This window comes from Euphorbia lathyris, chromosome 2, assembly GCF_963576675.1.
Source record: "Euphorbia lathyris chromosome 2, ddEupLath1.1, whole genome shotgun sequence".
Classification (NCBI taxonomy): domain Eukaryota; kingdom Viridiplantae; phylum Streptophyta; class Magnoliopsida; order Malpighiales; family Euphorbiaceae; genus Euphorbia; species Euphorbia lathyris.
The window spans coordinates 28021219-28028220 of NC_088911.1; the positions used below are offsets into that span (position 1 = coordinate 28021219).

The following is a 7002-nucleotide window of genomic DNA, read 5'->3' on the forward strand; positions in this document are numbered from 1 at the left end:
GTTCCTCAGTTTAGAAAATGAGTTATGATTTTTCCGAGCTGAAGCGTAAGTGATATCAGAATATCATAATCTTTCTTGTAAACAGTTTCCAGTGACATGATAACACAGTAAACGGTTAGACAGGGACCGGAGTCCAGTGAACTCTCTCCGATGCTTAAGTTAGTGAGGTATCTAGAAAAGAATACCAACTTGAAACTAGTTTAGTAAGAGAGAATGAATAGTTAATTGCGTACATGTGGCTCTAACTTTTGACTTATTTATAAGCAAATATTATTTACAAGTGGGCATGTGTTATGTAAACGTGTCCGCTGTTGAAACACCTTTCCACATGATTTTGATTTGACAAAATTATTTAAGTAATGATAAAAATATTCTAACACATTAAATTTAAATGCTTTGATTTATTACACTAATGTGTTTGTTCAATGTTGAGTTTAATTGTTTACAAGACATTAAGATTAAAAAGCCCAAAGGCCCTTAAAGTGAAAGTCAAGTCCAAGTCAACACATCAAGACCATTCGGCCCAAGAGTTCAAAACGTAGCCGTATCAAGTAAAACGACGACTCAGCAAAAGAAGGATCGAGAAGCCTTCGAGGCAAAAGCTTCAAGTTGAAGCTGCTGAGTTGGACGACAATGCAGTCTGGACAGCGGCAGACAACGATCAACTTCCAGACAAAGTAATTCTACTTTGGGTAAAGTTCAGAAGGCGCAGGAAGCTATCTCGTGGACTTTGCCTTAAATGTCGAAACATTCTGTTTCAAGGACAAAAAGCTGCCGTGGACAGAAGATGCGTGAATCCTATTGGCCAACGACGCTGAGCACGCCCAGAGTGACAACGACAGGAAGCCGTTTCCCTCCAACGGTTATTTCGAAATTCGAAATGACCAGGTGCCTCAAGTGTCACTATATAAAGACCATCCATTTGCTTCAATCGATGCAGATCTTCAATTAGTCGAAACGCTGACCAAATTCATACTTGAAGTTTCTGTGAGAAAAGCAAAGCAAATACCTTACACCAATTTCTATATTATTGTGTAAAAGTCTAGAGTGATTTTCAATCATCTAAAGTGTCTTAGCAATTGTTGTTTAGGGCAAACACTTTATCATTTCTAGAAGAATAGAAAGGAGAGGCTGAGTACTCGGTTATAGTACTCAGCGGTAGATATAGGAGTGAGTAGAGGTATACAGGAAGGTACTCTTGTTATACTCAGCTTCTATCTGTAAAAGGTTTCGTGCTCTACCTTTAAAGAGCTCAGTAGAGAATTCAAAAAGCTCGGAACGAGTTTCGAGGACTGGACGTAGGCGGAGAGGCCGAACCAGGATAAGTCTGCTGAGTAATATCTTTCTAATCCTTAAACTCCTTTAATATATATTGCTTGCTATAAAACTGACTAAGTAAAGAACTCACGCTGAGTTAAGTCTACTAAGAAGCTGAGTTCAGGAATAGACTCTAAGTGCTATTTCCTGACTCAAGTAAAGAAGCAGACTTAGTCACAAGTTGACTAAGCTTGTGTCTTGAATCTACTTAGTGACGCTGTGTAAACCTTTTCATAAGAAAAGAAGTCAGCCTTAACGGACAAAATTTTAAATAGTTCCTATCCCCCCTTTGGAACTAACTTGTCACGTTATAAGGGACCAACAAGTGGTATCAGAGCTTGAAAGCTCACTGTGCAAGGTTTAACTACCTTGAGCTGATCCCCACTATGGCTGAGAACAGCACTCGGTTTCTCCCAGGAAATCTGACAACTCAGATTTTACCTGAGGGTCTGTCCATAACTCGGCCTCCTCTATTCTTCGGTTCTAACTATACCTTTTGGAAGAATACAATGAAAAATTTCATTCAGGCAACAAATATGAGTGCATGGCTATCTATAGTCCAAGGCCCATTTGTTCCTGTTGAAACTATTGATGGCCAAATGGTTGTCAAAGCTGAGACTAGATGGACAGAGGATGATCTCAAGAAGCTACAAAATCATGCTTCGGCTATAAACATGCTTCACTGTGCTTTAGATGCTGCAGAATACAACAAGATTTCAGGTTGTGAGTCAGCGCAGGAGATTTGGAAGAAGCTGGAGGTCACCTATGAAGGAACCAATAAGGTGAAGGAATCCAAGGTCAACCAGCACATGAGGTTGTACGAGCTGTTTGAAATGAATGATGATGAAGGAATCTCTGACATGAACGCAAGGTTCACAAACATAATCAACGAGCTCAAGAGACTTGGAAAGATCTTCACTGAGGAAGAGCAAGACAAGAAGATTCTTAAGAGTCTTCCTAAAAGCTGGCAAGCAAAGAAAACTGTTGTTGAGGAAGCTCAAGACTTAACCACCTACAAGTATGATGAACTCATTCGCTCGCTGCTGACCCACGACATATCAATGAAGAACTTCGAGGTGAAGGAAAAGTCTGAAGATAAGAAGCAAAAGTCTCTTGTCATGAAAGCTGACTCCACTGATGGGAGCTCAACAGACGATGAAGAAATGGCTATGTTCACTAGAAAGATGAAAAGGCTGTTCAGAAAGAATGACAAATATTCTAAGAAGCCTTACAAGAAGTTTGATAAGCACAAAGCTGATTCCAGCGACAGCAAGTACAAGAAGGACAGCTCAAAGCCCATTACATGCTTTGAATATCATCAAACTGGCCATATCAAGTCAAGCTGTCCCACGCCGAGGAAAGAAAGAAAGAACAGCAAGAAGGCAATGGTGGCAACTTGGAGCGACAGTGATGAGTCTTCATCATCAGAAGCTGATGCCACTGAGTCAGCAAAGATTTGTTTCATGGCTGACGAACTTGCTGAGCCATGTGTTTCTGAGCATGCTGACTGTGAAGCCCAAAATATACCTAAAATATCATTAACATTTACATCATTTTTATTACAAATTTATGTTGTTTATATCTGTTTAGATTACTTTTACTCTCGAATATCTTTCTTTCTTGCAAGGTACCTAAATATTTGGTAAAATCCAAATAGGAACGAAAAAGGATCAAAAACAGAAGAAAAACCCTACCAAAGGAGTCAAAGACGACGTAAATCGAAAGCATCAAGTCGAGGACACGAACGAAAGCAAAGAAGTGAGAAAACTCACCGTGCCACGACAGTGAATCCCCAACCCGCGACCGCGACACGCGTGGTTTAGCCATTTCTCCCCTTCGTCCAACGTTCAACTTAATGCTACGTCATTCACGGCCGAGGATTCCTATCCTCGGTAAGTGCAGAAAATTTGCCAAAAGCATTTAACACATGCTGAGATCCAAGAAACGCGTTCGTTCAAGTGGATAAAGACGTACTTTCACAACGGACACGACTCTTAACCAACGGATACATCACTTCAAACACAACCCTTCAACATCTATAAATAAAGAGTTGATGTTGAGAAAAAATGCAATGAAATGTTATAATATAGATATAGAATCAGAGCGTAGAACTTATGTCTAAGTTCTAAGTAAAAACATTTCGAGAGTTAGAAATTAGATTCTGTACAAAACAAGATGAGGTACACATATTGTTTATAGTTTAATTACAACTCAGTAGCGTTTAGACATTGTTCCAGTTTTAGTTTGCATCATGGTAGTGGCCGACCGAATCCCTATTACGAAGTTACAGCGAGAAGATTGAGTAGAGTGTTCGCCCCTGAGCCTGACAACCTCTAAGGAAACCCAAGGAAAGGAACCGATCAAACCGTTCACTTGCACGCCCTCGAAGAACTCGATGCTCCATGTTCTCTGTAAACTTGTATCAATTTATATTTCATCTAATAAAGTCCGTTCTATTTGACAAATCGTTATGCAGCACTTATGGTAACCAATCCAATATAAGTGAGGCTGGTGTTTTCATTAATACGCAGTTGAATTCAAAATCATTACAAGGAAACTTTGTTGAACACTTAGGCAAATTATCATCTCGAAAGAGTTTTAATTTGAGTAAGGGCAACTATCCCGAAAGGGTTTTGTCGCGTTCAAAGCCAATTAATTAGAGGTTCCGTCATTTATTTCATCATCATAATTGATACAAAGTTTAAGTTGTTTTCTTTGCTTAATGCAAATGAATACATTCATTGTTTTTCTAAAAAGTTCTAAATGTTCCTGTTTTGTAAAATTCATCCTTCATTTGCTCCGTGCACTTGCGGAAATCGCTCAACAAGTTTTTTTGAAAACAAATGAATGAATGAATGTTAAGTTTTTTTTTCATTTGTTGCAATATATTTAAAAGTGTTGCAATATACGTTGCATTTGTATTTTTGAAAACAAACAAGTTTTTGGCGCCGTTGTCGGGGATACGCCAAAATTTTTGACAAAATTTTTATTTTTCGTATTTTGTTTTCGAATCTAGGTTTACACATTATTTTTATACAATTTTTATATTTTATTTATTTTTCAATTTATATAACATATTTGTTTTCAATTTTGTTTTGAAGGTAGTTTGGCTCGTGTAACCATTTCAAGTTCATGCGTAGTTCGCGAAATTCGGGCACGCCACCAGACCCTTTTGATCCAGAAATTGAAAGAACACTTAAGAAAAACAAGAAAAACAACAAAAACAAAGACAAAACACCCATAAAAACCAAAAAAATCCAGCCAGAAAATATGGCCGATCCATCGACACTTATGGATTATGCTAGGCCAGGAATGGCCGGTGTAACTAATAGTGTAGTTAGACCCTGTATAAACGCAAATCAATTTGAAATTAAGCCTGCTTTGCTTAATATGTTGCAAAACAACGTAACGTTTTATGGACTACCTAACGAAAACCCTAATGCACATTTGACAAATTTCTTAGAAATTTGTGATACTTTTAAAATTACTGATGTAACAGCCGAAGCAATCAAACTTCGCCTCTTTCCTTTCACTTTGAAGGATAAGGCAAAAATTTGGTTAACTTCTATGCCTGCTGCAAGATTTGAAACTTGGGACCAATTAGCCCAAGCGTTTTTATCAAAATATTTTCCCTTAGCAAAAACCGCAAGAGTCATCAAAGAATTGACATCTTTTACACAAAATGATAATGAAACTCTTTATGAAGCTTGGGAACGTTTTAAAGAACTTCAACGTTTATGCCCACACCACCAACTGCCAGATGCACTTTTAATGCAGACATTCTATAATGGATTAAATCCTACAACTAGAGGTTCATTAGATGCTATGTCTGGAGGTTTATTTATGAAGAAGACGTCCGCCCAAGCAAGAGAACTTTTGGAGGAAATGGCAATCAACAGCAGTATGTGGCCCGCAGAGCGTGGACATATACCAACGGCGAAACCATCATCCTCAGGTACATCATCGGTTAAAGGTATAATGAATCTTGATCCAGTAGCAATGTTACAAGCCCAATTTTCTGCCTTATCGCACAAAATTGATAAGTTTATGGCACCATGCGATCCTAATGATCCAATCCAGAGAGACATTGATTACGAAGGTATGAATGAGATAGAACAGGTAAATTTTGTCCAAGGACAAAACCAAACTACTAATCCTTATTCTAATACTTATAACCCTGGATGGAGAAATCATCCTAACTTTAACTGGAAAGATAGTAATAGTAATAATAATGCAAATGCTAATCAGTATCGTGTAAATAATTATCAAAATCAAACAAGAGATACGATTAGCACTTTATCTTCAAAAATCGACAAATTTATAGATGCTATGAATGGAAAGGTAAGTAATCAAGACGATGGTTTTAAACGGATCAAAAGTAAATTCGATCAGCTTATCAAAAACCAATCATCTAGCATCCATAATTTGGAGGTTCAAATTGGACAACTTGCTAAATCAATTCCATCCCGCAAAGAGGGAAGTCTTCCCAGCCAAACGGAAGAAAATCCGAAAGAGCATGTTAAGGCTATCACTCTTCGTTCAGGGAAAAACTATTTAGGTCCGGAAATGCCCGGAAATTCAACTTTACCTGGAAATGATTTACCAAAATCCAAAGAAGATACGTTAAAACAAAAAGATACACCAATTGACTCTAGTACGAAACCTTTTGTACCAAAACCACCTTTTCCACACAGGGTCCGAAATAAGGACCATGATAAACAACTTTTATCATTTTTAGATAAACTTAAAAATTTGCATATAAATTTAACATTCATGGATGCAATTACGCAAATTCCTTACTATGGAAAATTCTTGAAAGATTTAATTTCAAAAAAGATTAGTTGGGAAGGAATTTCATCCATTTCGCTTACTGAAGATTGTAGTTCGATAGTATCAAGCAAATTACCTACTAAACTTAAAGATCCCGGATGCTTTACCATTCCGTATACATTGGGAAATATGGAATTCCCAAGTTGTCTTTGTGATTTAGGAGCTAGTATAAACTTGATGCCATTGTCTATTTTTGAAAAATTAGGTTTAGAAGAAGACATCAAACGTACCAATATGGTTTTGCAATTAGCGGATCAATCCACTAAAAGACCATATGGTATAATTGAAGACGTTTTGGTGAAAGTTGACAAATTTATTTTTCCTACTGATTTTGTTATCTTAGATTTTGCTTATGATGCTAATTGTCCGCTAATCTTTGGTAGACCATTCATGAACACGGGACGTGCTCTAGTTGATGTGTCGGAAGGAAAAGTAGTTTTACGAATAGGTGACGATAAGATCGAGTTCGATATGAATCAAGCGATGAAATATCCTATGGAGGATTTCGCTTGTATGAAGCTTGATTTAGTTAAAGAATGTGTTAATGACATTGTTCAAAGAGAAGAAATAATAGAACCTATAATGGGTGAAGAATTAGAAGATAAGGACCCAGAGCCTTTGATTCGAGAAGATGGACCAGTTCCGCCTTCAGTAGTAGTTCCACCTAAATTAGAACTTAAAGAATTACCAAACCATCTGAGATACGCTTTCCTAGGCGGAAGTGATACTCTACCTATAATCATCTCTAACAAATTAACAGAAAATCAAGAAGAAAAATTGAAAGAAGTTGTTAGAAATAGAATAGGAAGTGTGGGATGGCAAATTTCAGATTTAAAAGGAATTAATCCTAGTATT

General features: G+C 37.3%; 1 non-coding gene across 1 annotated transcript; it reads right to left on the minus strand.

The window, feature by feature from the left end:
• Positions 1-4965: 4965 nt before the first annotated feature.
• LOC136221145 (small nucleolar RNA R71) lies at positions 4966-5072 on the minus strand. Its single transcript, XR_010684931.1, has one exon. It is a non-coding gene; the product is annotated as a small nucleolar RNA R71 (small nucleolar RNA).
• Between the last annotated feature and the right edge of the window lie 1930 nt (positions 5073-7002).